Source organism: Macaca fascicularis, chromosome 1, assembly GCF_037993035.2.
Source record: "Macaca fascicularis isolate 582-1 chromosome 1, T2T-MFA8v1.1".
Taxonomy (NCBI): Eukaryota; Metazoa; Chordata; class Mammalia; order Primates; family Cercopithecidae; genus Macaca; species Macaca fascicularis.
Window position 1 is genome coordinate 83632973 of NC_088375.1, and position 18645 is coordinate 83651617.

An 18645-nucleotide genomic window follows, 5' to 3' on the forward strand; every position below is an offset into this window, starting at 1 on the left:
TAAACCATGAGGTAGCCTTGGGGATGGAAGTCAGCACTAAGGATGGTGCTGCAGAAAGCTAGAAGCAGCTTGGGTTCCTGCTAACTTCATGGAGCCACCATTCCTGCCCAGGACTGAAGTCCCCTGGAATTCTTTTACATAAGAGGATAAACCCTGCTTTCTGTTGTATAAAATCTAACTTAATCCTAAGTGACAGATTCTGTTTGATAGAGGCAGCTGGAATTTCTAGCTAGTCAAGGTCACCTGAGCCCTGTCTGCTCTATCTACCTCCTAAAGGCACATACCTAAGTCTTCCGGATAGTCTGTGCACAAGTTACATGATCACCTGTAGAAGGGTAGGTGTGGAGACTTTTTAGGTAATACTAAATTAATTCCTGAATTCTATTTTTTGTGGAATGTGTGTATATTGAACACCTACCACACACCAGGTACCACGCTATACACACTCGGGTCTACGCTCAGGACACTTAAATAGAGTATTTGAATAGAGTGAGATGGCAATTTAAATAGAGTGAGATGGCTAGGTGCAGTGGCTCACACCTGTAATCCCAACACTTTGGAAGGCCAAGGCAGGCAGATTGCTTGAGGCCAGGAGTTTGAGACCATCCTGGGCAACACAGTGAGATCCCGTCTCTCCAAGAATTTTTTTTTTTTTTTTTGAGACGGAGTCTCACTCTGTTGCCCAGGCTGGAGTGCAGTGGCCGGATCTCGGCTCACTGCAAGCTCTGCCTCCTGGGTTTACGTCATTCTCCTGCCTCAGCCTCCCGAGTAGCTGGGACTACAGATGCCCGCTACATCGCCTGGCTAGATTTTTTGTATTTTTTAGTAGGGACGGGGTTTCACCATGTTAGCCAGGATGGTCTCGATCTCCTGACCTCGTGATTCACCCGCCTCGGCCTCCCAAAGTGCTGGGATTACAGGCTTGAGCCACCGCGCCTGGCCCCAAGAATTTAAAAAAAAAAAAAAAAAAGTTAGCCAGGTGCAGTGGCATGTGCCTGGGGTCCCAGCCACTTGGGAGGCTGAGGCAAGAGGATTACTGGAGCCCAGAAGTTCAGTGCTGCAGTGAAGTATGATCACATCACTGTACTCCAGCTTGGGCAACGGAGTGAGGCCCCCATCTCTAAAACAAATAAACACAGTGAGCTGTGCACTGTGAGGAAGTGCTCTAACAGAGGAGTTCCCTAACCTAGTCTTGTAGAAGGCTTGCAAGAAAAAACTGGGGCCTGTAGGGCAAGTAGGAGCCAGTCAGACGTAAAGTAGCCAAATGAAGAGCTTTCTGTGGATGATATACAATCTTTTTTAATGGACTACAGTTGTCTTTCCAAACAGGCTATGACCCAGCAGCTGATTCTTGCTAAACTTGCAATGATCTTGCCATGATCAATACTGGTAGCCACTCCATTACCGTACCCACGGTTTAGAAGGTAGTTTGTATTTTTCCTTCTTTTCTTTTACCACAAACTTTACTCCCTCCTAGGGTCTGGAATAAGGAAAAAAAAATGCGTGTAGATCAGGAAGTCTGATTATGTACCAAGAGAGATTTGGGGAAAATTCAGACTGGTTGTATCCAGATGGGTTTGCACAGTCAGTATGTGGTCCTAGGCCTTGGTCTTGGCAGAGAGGCGGTGCAGGGCAAGGGAATTTCCCCAGTGATCAGTGGTCTCTAGGGAACCTGTTTGACTTTGTCACTCAAGGACCTTATCAGATCCAGGCAGCTCTAGGTCTGCTGCTTCTGCCCCAACCCAAGTTCTAAGTTTTTGTTTACATTCAAGATAAGACTGGCCAGGCGTGGTGGCTCACGCCTGTAATCCCAACACTTTGGGAGGCTGAGATGGGTGGATCACAAGGTCAGGAGATCAAGACCAGCCTGGTTAACACAGTGAAACCCTGTATCTACTAAAATTACTAAAAATTAGCAGGGCGTGGTGGCACATGCTACTCGGGAGGCTGAGGCAGGAGAATCGCTTGAACTTGGGAGGTGGAAGTTGCAGTGAGCCGAGATCACGCCACTGCACTCCAGCCTGGGCAACAGAATGAGACTCCGTCCCCCCGCCAAAAAAAAAAAAAAAAGATGAGACTGTATTTGATTATAAGTAACAGAAACCAACTAAAGCCAGCTCAAGCAAAAAAGGAAAAGTCAGAGGACAGGTAAGGATTTTCTTTTTGCATCCAGTGGCAGGAAAGCAGCAATGTCGAAGGAAGGTATCAAAGTCATAAACTAGAAGGTATCAGGAGTCCCCAGTCCACATGATAATGAATAAATAGTGCTCGCGGCCAGGTGCAGTGGCTCATGCCTGTAATCTCAGCACTATGGGAGGCTGAGGCAGGTGGATCACCTGAGGTCGGGAGTTCGAGACTAGCCTGGTCAACATTGTGAAACTCTTTCTCTACTAAAAATACAAAATTAGCTAGGCGTGGTGGCGGGTGCCTGTAATCCCAGCTACTCGGGAGGCTGAGGCAGGAGAATTGCTTGAACCTGGGAGGTGGAGGTTGCAGTGAGCTGAGATTATGCCATTGCACTCCAGCCTGGGCAACAGAATGAGACTCTAGCTCCATAAATAAATACATCAATAAATAAATAGTGCTTGCTTTGGCAGCATATATACTAAAATTGGAACAATACAGAGAAGATTAGCATGGCCCCTGCATAAAAAAGGTTTTTTTGTGTTTTTTGTTTTGTTTTGTTTGAAACAGAGTCTTGCTTTGTCGCCAGGCTGGAGTGTAGTGGTGCGATCTCAGCTCACTGGAACCTCCGCCTCCTGGGTTCAAGCGATTCTCCTGCCTCAGCCTCCCAAGTAGCTGGGACTACAGGCGCCTGCCACCAAGCCCAGCTAATTTTTGTATTTTTAATAGAGATGGGTTTCATCATGTTGGCCAGGATGGTCTTGATCTCTCGACCTCATGATCTACCCACCTCGGCCTCCCAGAGTGCTAGGATTACAGGTGTCAGCCACCATGCCTGACCAATAAAAAATTTTTTAATTAAAAAAAGATAAATAAATAATATGTAGAAGGCCAGGCACAGTGGCTCATCTGTTATCCCAGCACTTTCAGAGACTGAGGTAGGAGGATCACTTGAGGCCAGCCTGGGTAACATAAGATCCTATCTCTACCAAAAATAGAAAAGTTACCCGCTCGTGGTGCCACGTGCCTGTAGTCCTAGCTACTCACGAGACAAAGATGGGAGAATCGCTTGAGTCCTGAAGCTTGAGGCTGTAGCAAGCCATGATGGTGCCACTGCACTCCAGCCTGGGAAACAGAGGGAGACCGTGTCCCTAAAAAATAAATAAAAATAACTTCTCAAAAAAAGATATACATGTGACCAACAAACGTGGGAGAAAAAGCTCAACATCGCTGATCATTAGAGAATGCAAATGAAAGGCCGGGTGCGGTGGCTCACGCTTGTAACCCTAGCACTTTGTGAGGCTGAGGCGGGCGGATCATCTGAGGTCAGGAGTTCGAGACCAGCCTGACCAACATGGAGAAACCCCATCTCTACTAAAAATACAAAATTAGCTGGGCATGGTGCCAGGCGCCTGCAATCCCAGCTGTTTGGGAGGCTAAGACAGGAGAATCGCTAGAACCTGGGAGGCAGAGGTTGTGGTGAGCCGAGATCATGCGATTGCACTCCAGCCTGGGCAACAAAAGCGAAACTCCATCTCAAAAAAAAAAAAAAAGAGAAATGCAAATGAAAACCACAATGAGATACCATCTCACGTCAGTCAGAATGCCGATTATTAAAAAGTCAAGAGATAACAGATAGGCCGGGCATGGTGGCTCACACCTGTAATCCCAGCACTTTGGGAGGCCAAGGTGGGCAGATCACTTGAGGTCAGGAGTTCGAGGCCAGCCTGGCCAACATGGTGAAACCCTGTCTCCACTAAAAATACAAAAATTAGCTGGGAATCATGGCGCACACCTGTAACCCCAGCTACTCAGGAGGCTGGGGCAGGTAAATTGCTTAAACCTGGGAGGCAGAGTTTGCAGTGAACCAAGATCACGCCACTGCACTCCAGCCTAGGTGACAGAGTGAGACTCTGTTTCAATAAAATGAAATTTAAAAAAAGAAACAACAGCTGCTGGCGAGGTTGTGAAGAAATAAGAAAGCTATTACACTGTTGGTGGGAATGTAAATTAGTTCAACCATTGTAGAAGACAGTGTGGCAATTCCTCAAAGATTTAGAACCAGAAATACCATTTGACCCAGCAATCCCATTACTGGGTATACACCCAAAGGAATATAAATCATTCTATTATAAAGATACAAACACATGTATGTCCATTGCAGCACTATTCACAATAGCAAAGACATGGAATCAACCCAAATGCCCATCAATGATAGACTGGATAAAGAAAATGTGGCAGCTGGGCATGGTGGCTCATGCCTTTAATCCCAGCACTTTGGGAGGCTGAGACAGGCAGATCACCTGAGGTCAGGAGTTCGAGACCAGCCTGGCCAACATGGTGAAACCCATCTCTACTAAAAATACAAAAATTAGCGGAGTGTGGTGGTGCGTGCCTGTAATCCCAGCTACTCCGGAGGCTGACAGGCAGGGGAATTGCTTAAACCTGGGAGGTGGAGGTTGCAGTGAGCTGAGATCGCACCACTGCATTCATTCCAGCCTGGGCGACAGAGCAAGACTCCATCTCAAAAAAAAAAAAAAAGAAAAATGAAAGAAAGAAAATGTGGCACATATACACCATGGAATACTATGCAGCCATAAAAAGGAACAAGATCATGTCCTTTGCAGGGACATGGATGAAGCTGGAAGCCATTATCCTCAGCAAACTAATGCAGGAACAGAAAACCAAACACTGTATGTTCTCACTAGTAAGTGGGAGCTGAACAGTGAGAACACATGGACACACGGAGGGGAACAACACTCACAGGGGCCTGTTGGGGGCAGGCAGGGGAACAGAGAGCATTAGGGAGAAGAGCTAATGCATGCTGCGCTTAACACCTGGGTGATGGGTGGATTGGTGCAGCAAACCACCATGGCACACATATACCTGTGTAACAAACCCGCACATCCTGTACATGTACTCAGGAACTTAAATAAATAAAAGTAAAACATAAGGGCCATGCCTTAGCTCCTGGTTTTGTTTGTTTGTTTGTTTTTTGAGACGGAGTCTCACTCTGTCACCAGGCTGGAGTGCAGCTGGCGCAATCTTGGCTCACTTCAACCTCCGCCTCCTGGGTTCAAGCGATTCTCCTGCCTCAGCCTCCCGAGTAGCTGGGACTACAGGTGCCTGCCACCACGCCCAGCTAATTTTTGTATTTTTGGTAGAGACGGGGTTTCACCACATTGGCCAGGATGGTCTCAACATCTTGACCTCGTGATCTGCCTGCCTCAGCCTCTAAAGTGCTGGGATTATTTATAGGCATGAGCCACCGCACCCGGCCTCCTAGTTTTTAACATGAGCTCAGCTCAGACTGATTCTCTTAGTCTCAATTCTAGGTCCTGTGGCAAAGACACTTTGAGGAGCCCATCCTGGGATGAAAACCATGGCCAGGGAAGGGGCCACAGCAGAGAGGCAGAGCTGCTGAGACCACTTCTGCAACCACAAGGACGAGAGTGCACATCATTGGTGAGGGAGGGCTGGTGCCTGCCCCCATGTGCACACAGCAGCCCATAGCTGAGGAGTCACAGAGCTCTTACCTCAATCCTCCCTCATCAGTTCAGCCAGAACTGATCTCTCAGCCAAGTCTGTACCCTGGCTAGAATGTGATCTTCAGAATGTGATCCTGCTTTGTTCACTCCTATGACCCCAGCATCTAGAAAAATGCTTGGCACCATTGGTAGGCACTCAAATACTATACTTGGTACATCAAATAACAAATTAACTCCTCCATTCTGTGTCTTCTTGGAAGGGATACAGGATGGCAGCTGGGGAGAGGAGAGCGCAGAAGAAAGATGAGAACAGGATCTTAGAAAACATCCCTGGGGCATATTTGTAGGCCCTGACTTACCCAGATCCTAGGGACAGGAATTATGGCTTAGGGAGCAGTAGGCAAGCCCTGATCATGGAGCTTGGCAGACCCATTTATTCCTTCAACAAGGATTTATGGAACACTTAACAGATGCCAAGTCCTGCTGGATTCTCAGCCTCGTAAGGCCTAGCTTTCATACCCTTCTGGCCTTGTGATTTCTGGCTAGCTTTTAGCCTCTCTGTCTCTCTGTTCATTCATTGGTAGATCACAGGGTCCTTGAGAAGATTAAATGACATAATATATAAAATACTTCCTTGTACATAGTAACTGTCCTGTAAATATTTTTGCTGCAAAACATGGTTGTTGGGTCTGTTGTTTTGTGGGGGGTGGGGAGATGGGGCTTAGGGTAAAATTGTAACTGTGTAATTTACCACTGTCTGGGGTTCCTCCAGGAGATGGAATTGATCTGTATAATCATCATTTCTCACACAAGAATAGCCCTGCCTTCACCTGGCTGCTTATATATGAAGAAGTGCTCTTCTTTCCATAAGAGGACACAGCTTCTGGCGCAGCAGCAGGAAGCTGTAGATGCGGCATGGGTTACTCCGGGGATAATCGGGTTTGCACAGCACCACACACACCTTCCTACCCACATGGGGTGCCCGGGGTGCTGGTGTCGGCCTGGTCAGAGGGCAAGTGAAGCTAATGGCGGCCATGCAGTGAATTCACAGGGCTACCCTGTTCTACTTCTCTCCACCTCCTCCCTCCTGGCTTCTGGTCCCAGGTGTCTCAAGCACAGTTCAGCCTCTTTGAATCTCCACTCAGGGCCATCCCAGTCCCTCAGGTTCATTGTGGGTGTCCTTTCCCTGCTCCCCACTGTCCCTGGAGCTTACCCCTCCCATCCTACACTCTGATATGAGAGAGAAGGTCTCCTAGGCCTCCTTCCTCCAAGAGACCCCCTATGTCCCCCCCACTCTCCCCCAGTTTGACCTCCTAGGCAGACGGTTTGTGTTTGAGGGTCATCCCTCTCCTCCAGATGCCTCGTCATTCACCTTCAGCATTTAGGAACACAGCAGCAATCTAAACCAAATGGAGAGGCCGGGCGCGGTGGCTCAAGCCTGTAATCCCAGCACTTTGGGAGGCCGAGGCGGGCGGATCACAAGGTCAGGAGATCGAGACCACAGTGAAACCCCGTCTCTACTAAAAATACAAAAAATTAGCCGGGCGCGGTGGCGGGCGCCTGTAGTCCCAGCTACTCAGGAGGCTGAGGCAGGAGAATGGCGGGAACCCGGGAGGCGGAGCTTGCAGTGAGCCGAGATCGCGCCACTGCACTCCAGCCTGGGCAACAGCGTGAGACTCCGTCTCAAAAATAAAATAAAATAAAATAAAATAAACCAAATGGAGAAAGCAGGAGAAATTTTTAAAAGAAAGAAAGAAAAAGGGGAGGTGCAGTGGCTCACACCTGTAATCTCGGCACTTTGGGATGCCGAAGCGGGTGGATCGCTTGAGGTCAGGCATTTGAGACCAGCCTGGCCAATATGGCGAAACCCATCTCTACTAAAATACAAAAATTAGCCAGGCATGGTGGCAGGCACCTGTAATCCCAGCTACTGCAGAGGCTGAGGCAGGAGAATCGCTTGAACCCAGGAGGCGGAGGTTGCAGTGAGCCCTGGGATAGAGCCACTGCACTCCAGCCTGGGCGACAGAGCAAGACTCCATCTCAAAAAAAAAAAAAAGGAAAGAAAAGAAAAAAAAAGAACAGATAATTTCAAAAGGACATTAAGCTCCATTCAGAGACACAATCTCCAATCAACAAAACGAAAGGCGAGCATTGCCCCACAGGGACTGGCGGAAAGGCAGCCTGCCGGTGAGAGCTTTCTGGAGCCGGCTTCTCACACTGGGGAGGGCGCCCTCCCAGCAACCAGCCCCACCCGACGGGATCAGGCAGGACCCCACCCCAGGCTATGGGGCTTTGGGCTTCCCTGCTGCGGAGTTTCCTCCTGACACAGCTTACAAAGGCTCCCTCACGGGAGTAACAGCAGGACTGTGCTTGGCTGACAGAATGTTTTGGCAGAAAACCGCTGTCTGAGTCAGCTCTGAGAAATAATTAACCCTCATGATGTTTCCTGGAGGACTGAAGAGGGTTGGGTGTGGAGGATACTGGCAGGGCCTGAAGAGCTGGGCCTCTGAGGGGGAGGGAGTGCCTGGGCCGTCGGGCCTGGGCCTCCAGCACCCTCACCTGAGTGCCAGGACCCCTCAGCTAGCTCTCACCTGCTCTCTGGGCCTCAACATTGTTCTGGGGGAGGGCAGAGAAAAGACTTTTACTTTTCTTTTCTCTTTTTTTTTTTTTGAGACAGGGTCTTGCCGTCACCCAAGCTAGAGCGTAGTGGTGCAATCACGGCTCGCTGCAGCCTTGGCCTCCTGGGCTCAAGTGATCTTCCCATCTCAGCTTCCCAAGTAGCTGGGACTACAGACACACATACCACGTCCAGCTAATTTTTGTACTTTTTGTAGAGACAGGGTCTCGCCATATTGCCCAGGCTGGTCTCGAACTCTTGGTCTCAAGTGATCTGCCTGCCTCAGCCTCCAAAAGTGCTGGGATTATAGGTGTGAGCCACCATGCCTAGCCTTTTATTTTTTATTTATTTTTTTAAGACAGTGTCTCTTATGTTGCCCAGACTGGAGTGCAGTAGCATGAACACAGCTCACCAACAGCCTCATCTCCCAGGCTCAAGCTATCCTCTTGCCTCAGCCTCCCAAAGTGCTATGATTACAGTCATGAGCTGCCACACCCAGCTAGTTTTTTTTTTCTTTTTTCTGTAGAGACAAGTTCTTGCTATGTTGCCCAGACTGGTCTGCACTCCTGGGTTCAAGTGATCCATTCACCTCAGCATCCCAAAGTGCTGGGATTACAGGCATGAGCCACCGCACCCTGCCTGACCCTTACTTTTCTAGACCCTCTTCCTGGAGGCCTGTTTCCAGTCAGGACCTTTCTGTAACATGTAACTCAGGCAGATCACTATGCGGAGTTGCTCACTGTGTGGTGCTCAGTGTAGTACCAAGAGCTCAGAGAAGACACAAGTAAAACATAAGATCCAGACCAGGCCTCAGGGAACTCACCACCTGAGCAGAGAGGGGAGACATGGAAACCCATTCAGTTACATAGCCTCTGCTGGTCATGTGTTCATACATCCAGTGTGAAAGGAGAAAAGAGATTTTCTTGAGCCTAAGCAGATTACTTTACACATTTAAACTGGGGGCTCAGAGACTTGCTAAGGTAATAATGTTGCTTGTGATTCACTTGCTAAGGTAATAATGTTGCTTGTGATTCATATTGGTTCTTCTTTCTTTTTTTTTGAGATGGAGTTTCGCTCTTGTTGCCCAGGCTGGAGTGCAATGGTGCGATCTCGGCTCACTGCAACCTCTGCCTCCCCAGTTCAAGCGATTCTCCTGTCTCAGACTCCTGAATAGCTGGGATTAAAGGCACCTGCCACCACCCCAGCTAATTTTATATTTTTAGTAGAGACGGGGTTTCTCCATGTTGGTCAGGCTGGTCTCGAACTCCTGACCTCAGGTGATCAGCCTGCCTCAGCCTACCATAGTGCTGGGATTACAGGCATTAGCCACCGCGCCCAGCTGGTTCTTCCTTCTAAGAAGCCTCCAGAGCTCCCTGCCTGTGCCTTTCTGAGAGTCTGTCAAATGCCCCTCTTTCATTTCCCTCCATTCCAAGGCCAAGATTTCTCATCCTTATTTCACAATCGGGAAAGTCAAGACCCATGCCACAGGCTGGCCTGCCAGGCAACTGGCCTGAGGTTTACACACACTCAAAGGTGCAACTGAAGATTTGAAAATCCTCCCCGGCACATCCGTCTTTATGCACTGAACGTATTCACTGAGTTTTTAATGGTTCAGAGCACTCTTGGAAGCAGCCAAGTCCAAAGAGAATTGGAGGCTGGCAGATACAGTGCTGGGGCTTACTCTGGATGGTATTGGTGGGACAGGATACTGTGGCATGCTAACTCAGCGGTCAGCAAACTCTTTCTGTAAGGGCCCAGATAGTAAATAGTCAGTATTTTAGGCTTTATGGGCCAAATACTGTCTCTGTCACATTTTCTTCTTTGTTTTTTGTTTTGTTTGTTTATTTGTCTGTTTTTGAGATAGAGTCTCACTCTGTCGCCCAAGCTGGAGTGCAGTGGCGCAATCTCAGCTCACTGCAACCTCCACCTCCCATGTTCACGCCATTGTCCTGCCTCAGCCTCCCTAATAGCTGGGACTATAGGCATGCGCCACCATGCGCAGCTAATTTTTTGTATTTTTAGTAGAGATGGTGTTTCACTTTGTTAGCCAGGATGGTCTCAATCTCCTGACCTTGCGATCCACCCGCCTCAGCCTCCCAAAGTGCTGGGATTACAGGCGTGAGCCACTGCACCCCGCATTTTTTGTTTGTTTGTTTTTTAACTATGGTATAGCTGGGCATGGTGGCTCGTGCCTGTAGTCCCATCTACTTGGGAGGCTAAGATGGGAGGGTTGTTTGAGCACAGGAATTTTAGGCTGCAGTGAGCAGTGATCACACCACTGTACTCTAGCCTGGTCAACAAAGTGAGACCCTGATTCTAAAAAAAACAAAAACCAAAAAAAGCTGGACTGGATGCAGTGGCTCACACCTGTAATCCCAGCACTTTGGGAGGCTGAGGTGGGCAGATCACAAGGCCAAGAAATCGAGACCATCCTGGCCGACACAGTGAAACCCTGTCTCTACTAAAAATACAAAAATTAGCTGGGCGTGGGGTCACATGCCTGTAGTCCCAGCTACTTGGGAGGCTGAGGCAGGAGAATCACTTGAACCAAGAGGTGGAGGTTTCAGTGAGCCGAGACTGCACCAACTGCACTCCAGCCTGGCGACAGAGCAAGACTCTGTCTCAAAAAAAAAACAAAACACGAGACCATACCATGGCTAGATTTGGCCTGTGAGCATAGTTAGCTGACCCATCTTCTAGATGAATAGATACAAGATCCAGATTTGGTAAAATGTAAACACTTTAATCCAGGACAAAGCAGTCCTCATGCACATCAGACAGTAGTATAATGCCTCCATTATACTCCTAGCTCTGCCACAGACTGGCTATACAATCCTAGACAAGTTACTTAACCTCTCCAGCCCTCAGTTAGCTTGTCAGTGAAACTGGATTGATAACTGAAGCTCCCTTATAGAGTTATTATGAAGATTGAGTGAGATAATGCACAGAAAGCTCTTGGTATGGTGTCAGGCACACGGGAAGATCACAGTGAATGTTAGCCTCTACACGTACCAGGAATGACACCGAGGAAGACACCATCAAGGTTGAAGCTGCTGGAACTCCAAGATGAGGCAACATTCAAATGTGTTTTCTCAGCCTGGAAAGCCTCTGGAAGCATGAGGGCTGTAAGATCAGATTGCACATTGCCTGGTCCCCTTGCCCTGGGGCTCCCAGGTGGGCAGCAGAAACCCCTGAGCAAACTGGTGTTAGCTCAACTGTTTGAACTCTGACAATTCAGCCCACTGCTCCCCCTACCTCTTCCATGCAGGGAGAGGCTGCCACCCACCAGATAGCGTTCCCACCAGGCAGGAGAAGTTGGGGTGGCCAGATGGTCAGGAGGGGCAGATGACAAGGGAAGCCACAAGAAAGAGAGCCTGTGGTTAGATGGCGGGGGGTTGATCAAGCCAGCCCCAGAGCAGGACAGTCACCTGCTGTCCACACACATACTCCTGAGGGAAGTTCTTCTTTGCCCCGATGGGTGTGACAGTGGGCAACATGGCTAGAAACAGACTGACAGCTATGCCCACCCTGGCTCCTTGGCAGTCATTGGAGAAATTCAGGATAGAGATGAGGATTCTGATACTCTCCCCTCAACACTGGAAATGAAAGGAAGCCTCCCAGCCCCCAAGTCCTCCCCGGTCTGTCAGCAGCATTTACGGAAGGCCCACTGTGTGCAAAGCCTGTACGATCAGGAGGGAGTTAAATGGGAAATTGAGGACCAGGCTCCACATGCCCATGGAGGGCTCGTGTGGAGTCTAAACATGAGACTGGTTCCTGAACACTTGCCAGGTGAACAGGATGGAGCCTGAATGTCCTCAGTCAGCTCCACCACTGGCAGCAACTCCTTACAGGGTCACTAGGCCCTGACTGAAAGGGCACCAGCTGGCTGGGTAGTGGGTGGGTATACATTTGGTTTTAGAGAAAAACAACCACAGATCCGATTTCAAGGCTTTGAGTCTCACCAACCCCTCCTTCCAGTCTTTTCTCAATAGCGGTATTAACTGGGACCCCTAAGAAGGGAGGTGGGAAGCAGACACCCAGCAGGGCTCTGCAGGAATCTCCCTGAGCCCCACACCCAGTTCCTGCTGTCTGTGCAAGGGGCAATCATGACTTTCCTCTGTGGCAGGGAGGCAGTGGAATCTGTAGGAGGTTCCAGACCCAGCGACGACCAAGCCTGGGTGGTTCTGACACCAAGAACAAAACGCCTGCAAGATCCACACTGGGAACTCAACCAAGAAGAAAGAAAAGAACAAACAAGATCAATTTCTTCCCCACAGGAGCCAGAATTTTCCTAAGCCAAAGCTACGAATGTTCAGAGACATCCTCATCTCTTGCAGGGACTCTACCTCCTCTCCTGTCTCAACTCCTCCTGAAAAAAGAGATGAAGTCCCACTCCCATCAAAACCTCTGAAGTGTCAGCTTCAAATTCTTTATGAATTACTTCTCCCAGGCTGGGTTAGCTTCAAAACTGGGAATGGGTTAGGGCATCAGCACGGGAAGAACCTTTAAGAATGTCAGGCTTTTAGAGCCTCACAGCCACAAATCTCTCAAATGGTGCCCTCTCCAACCCTGGGCACTGGGTCCGATGAGCAGGGGATGGAGGTATGTTTGGACAGGGGCTTGCATCTGAGACCAGCCCCTGATACCAAACCAAATGTGTCCCTTGTATTTTTAACTGCAAGCTCCCACCACCCTGAGTGAGTTGTTCCCCAAGCAGTGGTGCCATTCAGTTGGCCTTTGCAGTCATGCTGACCCAGGGGCACTTGGTCTTCATCAGATTCTCAGTCTAAGCATCAATCCGCTGACAGAAGGACCTACCCCAGGCACTACCAGCTCAGCAGAAAGCACCCTGAGCTAATAAAGGAAGATATAATTTAGAGGTCATGCCCCAAAGCCAGCTATTTCTGACTGCAGATCCAGCTCCAACTAAAGCGAAGCTGAAAATTAACATTATTTTTGCATTTTAAACAACTTAGTAGTCTTTCAAAGGGTACCGATTGGTGAATAGCAATTTACAATGAAGTAATCAGTTGCAAGTTACCAATAATTGCTATCACTTCAAGTGTGGGTTTTTTCCTTCCTCATTTTCTTCCCCTTGTTCTGTCTCTGTTATTTTGTTGTTGTTTTGTTTTTTGTTTTTTTGAGACAGAGTCTCGCTTTGTCACCCAGGCTGGAGTGCAGAGGCACGATCTAGACTCACTGCAAGCTCCACCTCCCAGGTTCATGTCATTCTCCTGCCTCAGCCTCCTGAGTAGCTGGGACTACAGGCGCCCACCACCACGCCCGGCTAATTTTTTATATTTTTAGTAGAGATCGGATTTCACCGTGGTCTTGATCTCCTGACCTCGTGATCCACCCGCCTCGGCCTCCCAAAGTGCTGGGATTATAGGCATGAGCCACTGCACCCAGCCCTGTCTCTGTTTTTAAACCAACAAATATTTATTGACCTTCTTTTAGACAAGGTGTGAGCTAGGAACCACGAGAGATAAAAAGATGCACCTGCCAAGTATTTGCATGTGATGTATTCATAGTCTGGCTAGGGTAGTAACATGGTACACATGGGGAAAATAACCAAACGTCAAAAGACTGATAGGTGATGAATGTCGACTCTGTAAAAGTGAAAGTTACATAGAATGTTCAGGGAGCTTGATTTTAAGTTGTCTGTGGGTTGTAAACTACTTCAATTTCCAGTAAGGTGTTTTCCTCTACCAGTGCTTCCCAAACAAAAAAGTCTATAAAATGATTTTTTTTTTTTTTTTTTTGAGACAGAGTTTCACTCTTGTAGCCCAGGCTGGAGTGCAATGGCACGATCTCAGCTCGCTGCAACCTCTGCCTCCTAGATTCAAGTGATTCTCCTGCCTCAGCCTCCCGAAGTAGCTGGGATTACAGGTGCCTGCCACCATACCCAGCTAATTTTTTTGTATTTTTAGTGGAGACGGGGTTTCACCATATTGGCCAGGCTGGTCTTGAACTCCTGACCTTGTGATCTGCCTGCCTTGGCCTCCCAAAGTGCTGGGATTACAGGCGTGAGCCACTGCACCTGGCTTTTATTTTTTTTAATTTTTTTTATTTTTGGAGACAGGGTCTTGCTCTGTTGCTCAGGTTGAAATGCAGTGGCATGATCTTGGCTCACTGCAACTTCCACTTCCTGGGTTCAAGTGATCCTCCAACCACAGCCTCTTGAGTAGCTGGCAATATAGGCGCACGCCACCACGCCCAGCTGATTTTTGTATTTTTTGTAGAGACAGGGTTTCACCATGTTGCCCAGGCTGGCCTTGACCTCCTGGGTTCAAGTGATCCTCCTGCCTCAGCCTTTCAAAGTGCTGGGATTACAGACATGAGACACTGCACTCATCTATAAAATGTTGATACGAGTTCTATGAAAAAAATGTTCTGGCCAGGTGAGATGGCTCATATCTGTATTTCCAGCACTTTGGGAGGCCAAAGCAGGAGAGTGGCTGGAGCACAGGAGTTGAATCCAGGAGATTAGCCTAGGCAACACAGTAAGACTCCCTCTACAAAAATGTAAAAAACTAGCCAGGTATGGTGGTGCACACATGTGGTCCCAGCTACTTCGGAGACTGAGATGAGATGATCACTTGAGCCCAGGAATTCGAGGTTTGCAGTGAGCCATGTTTGTGCCACTGCACTCCACTATACTCCAGTCAGAGTGAAAAAAAAAGCAGATTTCTTTTTGTTTTTTGAGACAGAGTCTCTCTCTGTCGCCCAGGCTGGATTGCAGTGGTGCGATCTCGGCTCACTGCAAGCTCCGCATTCTGGTTCACGCCATTCTCCTGCCTCAGCCTCCCAAGTAGCTGGGAGTACAGGCACCCGCCACCATGCCTGGCTAATTTTTTGTATTTTTAGTAGAGACGGTGTTTCACCACTTTAGCCAGGATGGTTTCGATCTCCTGACCTCGTGATGCACCTGCCTTGGCCTCCCGAAGTGCTGGGATTACAGGCGTGAGCCACCACACCCAGCCAAAAAAAAGCAGATTTCTTTATCACACAATGTTGCTGAGCCTCCAAGAGCCAAAGTGCATTGTGAATCTGCACAGGACTACGAATGTATGCAGCAGATTCCAGATTAACAATGAAATAGCCCCTCCTCCATGCCCTTTTTCTCATAAGCAATACAAATTAGCATCTTTCTACAATTGTAGTCCCAGAGAGTCTAAATATTCTGCTTAGAAGGCAAAAAAACAAGGGTGCTCACACCTCACTTTCTCCAACATTTTCCCCAAAAGTCCAGCCCATAGTGGATCTCTTTTTCTTAGGTTTTCAAAAGAACTTTGGTATCACCAATTTAGCACTCAACTCCCGTCTGTCTTCTGTTAGTTTATATAGTTCCATGTCACTCATACTACGCCAACTTGAGGCAGATCATACAACAAGTGCTCACTAATGACAAATTACATGATTATTAAATATGCTTTTTAAAATATTTGTTTATTTATTTATTTTGAGACAGAGTCGAGCTCTGTCACCCAGGCTGGAGTGCAGTGGCACAATTTTGGCTCACTGCAACCTCCACCTCCCAGGTTCAAGTGATTCTCCTGCCTCAGCCTCTCGAGTAGCTGAGATTACAGGCATGCACCACCACGCTCAGCTAATTTTGTATTTTTAGTAGAGACAAGGTTTCACCATGTTGGTCAGGCTGGTCTTGAACTCCTGACCTCAGGTGATCTGCCCTCCTCAGCCTCCCAAAGTGCTGGGATTACAGGCATGAGCCACCACATGGGGCCTAAATGTGGTTCTTATCTGCTTCTTATCATGGGTAAGAGCAGAGCCTGCACTCTGGAGGCCAGAGTGCAGATACTGGCTCTGGCTTATTAACTGCAACTTTGGGAAGTTACTTAACCTCTCTGTTTCATCATTTGTACCTTAGAATGTTGCTGTGAGCACTAAACTACAGTGCCCAACACACAGTAACAGTTGAATAGATGTTAGCTGTTTTTATTGCTACTCCTACCAATAAATTTTTTTTTGCTACAACTGGTCACCAAGCAAAGAACAGAGCATGGCCAGTGTATGGAGAATCAGATTTCAAGGGCAGCCCATAACACGCTCACAAAACACAGGGATATTGTTTGTTTATCTCTTCTAAGATCTCAAGGCACTTAAAAGTCTCAACTTATCAATTTTCACAGGACTTTCCTGACATAGGTTGGAATCCATTATAATCACCCTAGGGAGGGGTTAATGACCTACTCAAGGTTACTTGCCAGGGTCAACCACTGGCTAGGAATAGAAATTGACTCTGCAGTCACCCCCTTTGTCTTAATAACTTCCTCCCTATGTGGTTTTGGCAAAGACAAAACACCCGAGAGTGATGCAGCAACTGGAGTGAAGGTCAAAGAACAGCATCTGGGTTTAGCACAGCCTTGATGAGGCCTTTTTTCCTTTCATCTTCCCACAAGCAGGCTTGTATATCCAGCAGCCTCCTGTCCCTCTCTAAGTACCTCAAAATAGTATTCCTTGACCTCCCTTCATCCAGGAGATGCCAAGGAGGGGAAAGCAGATGCATCTGAGATGCCAAAGAAAGGTTCTCACACACAGACTCCTTGCCCTTGGACGTGTTTGCATCCTCACATCCTTCTCATCCTTACGTTCCTACTGCTGCAGTCATAGCAGCTCCTAGGCTCTGCCTTGGACAGAACCCACAGTTCCCTTGAAGGAACAAGTTCTCTGCAGCCGGGCCCCTGCCCCAACATCCAGGGACCATGTTGGTCACAGTCCTATTTACAGCTTCCAGAGCAGTCAAGTACAGAAAACCATGTAACAAAGCCACTGAGAAGACCCATCCTGGTGTGTGCACACATGTGTGTTTTCAATCACCCCTCTGCCTTCCCTCTCCAGTTACTCGGATCTCCTTGCTTTCATCATGAGAACAGTGAATTATTTATGGAGTAACATACTGCACTCAGGGTCTCCCATGATCATGCAGATTGTGACCGCCCTGGGGAATTTACTGCCTAAGTCATTCGGAGAGAATGGGCAAATGAGGCATAAGGTGACAAGTAAGGGACAGTGACAGAAATTGGGGTTCCCTGGCTCTGTGACTGGTTGGGAGAAGTGGTATGAGGAGGTGACAGATGACAATGGGAGAGTCTGGTCTTCCTAAATCCCTGGTGGTAGCGATATGGAAGCAGGTGGGAAGAATATAAGGAAAATATAAAAGAAACAATGAATTCCTGACCAAGCTGTCAGATAACCTCTGTTGTCAAAACACAGGCCTGGACTGACTACTGGGGAACCAAAACGTTCAGATCTCTGCTCATGGTGAGAAGCACGCATAGGTAGGTCAAGGCTAGCAGTCTATCCAAGGCTGAGACCCCAAGCACAGGGGTTCTATCCTTCATTACTCACTTATTACCTCCAGCATCACTGGCCACTTCCTTCTTCTTCTTCCTTTTTTTTTTTTTTGAGATGGAGTCTTGCTCTGTCACCCAGGCTGGAGTGCAGTGTGGCAATTTCGGCTCACTGCAACCTCTGCCTTCTGGGTTCAAGAGATTCTCCCACCTCAGCCTCCCAACAAGCTAGGATTACAGGCACCCGCCATTATGCCTGGCGAATTTTTGTATTTTTACTAGAGACGGGGTTTTGCCATGTTGGTCAGACTGGTCTTTAATTCCTGACCTCAGGTGATCCGCCCAACTTGGCCTCCCAAAGTGCTGGAATTACAGGCGTGAGCCACTGCACCTGGCCCAGTTCCTTTTTTCATACAAACTTTTTGCTCAGTATTTCACTTGCAGGGCTTTCCGACTGCTCTTCGTTGCTCTTTTTGTAGAGAATATCAAGAGGTATCTTTCCCTGGGTCTCTGCCTTCTAACGTCTTACAAAACACGGCAGAATACAGAAGAGATATACACAGTGCTGATTTTCTAAGGGAATGTGCTAGAATATTGTCCTGGAACTATGTTCTTATGCCACCCTAGAACAATGTTTCAAAATCTAATGTTCAACACTGATATTTAATATTCACATCAAATAATAAAAGCTGTTTATTTGCATTTATATACATTTTAAATACCTTCCTATATACCTTATTTTATCAAATTTAAGATAGCGCCAATATAAGTGGTGCTTTTTACTTTTGTATTGCATCAAGAAAAACAAACTTCCATTGGTTGTAAGATACACCCCGATTTCAGAGATATTAAAAGTGGGAAAAATGCACACCTAGAATTTATCAAAATTATGCTGAAAGGAATCTCATTTTCCTCACGTTCTTGCCATAAATCAGAGAATAACACCCTGTGTCTCTCCAAGTCGGATGTAAGGCAGCCTCCTTTATAGTTGATATCACAGAAGAAAAATTAGGAGAAAGAAAAGCAAGGGGCCAGATGCGGTGGCTCATGCCTGTACTCTCAGCACTTTGGGAGGCCAAGGCAGGAGGATCATTGAGCCCAGGAG

At 47.8% G+C, this 18645-nt stretch overlaps 1 long non-coding RNA gene and 1 other non-coding gene across 10 annotated transcripts in view; one reads left to right on the forward strand and one right to left on the reverse strand.

Annotated features, from left to right (window-relative positions):
• Positions 1 to 18645, reverse strand: part of LOC101866396 (uncharacterized) — a 54764-nt gene that overhangs the window by 16067 nt on the left and 20052 nt on the right. For 2 of the 9 annotated variants that reach the window (XR_012433640.1, XR_012433644.1), the window contains one exon: positions 3132 to 3275. The exons of the other annotated variants lie outside the window; for them this stretch is intronic. This is a non-coding gene — a long non-coding RNA (uncharacterized lncRNA). Of the gene's footprint in view, positions 1 to 3131; positions 3276 to 18645 lie in introns of those variants that run through there. 9 annotated transcript variants of the gene reach the window in all.
• LOC123570935 (U6 spliceosomal RNA) lies at positions 2582 to 2684 on the forward strand. The gene has a single exon (XR_006695165.1). It is a non-coding gene; the product is annotated as a U6 spliceosomal RNA (small nuclear RNA).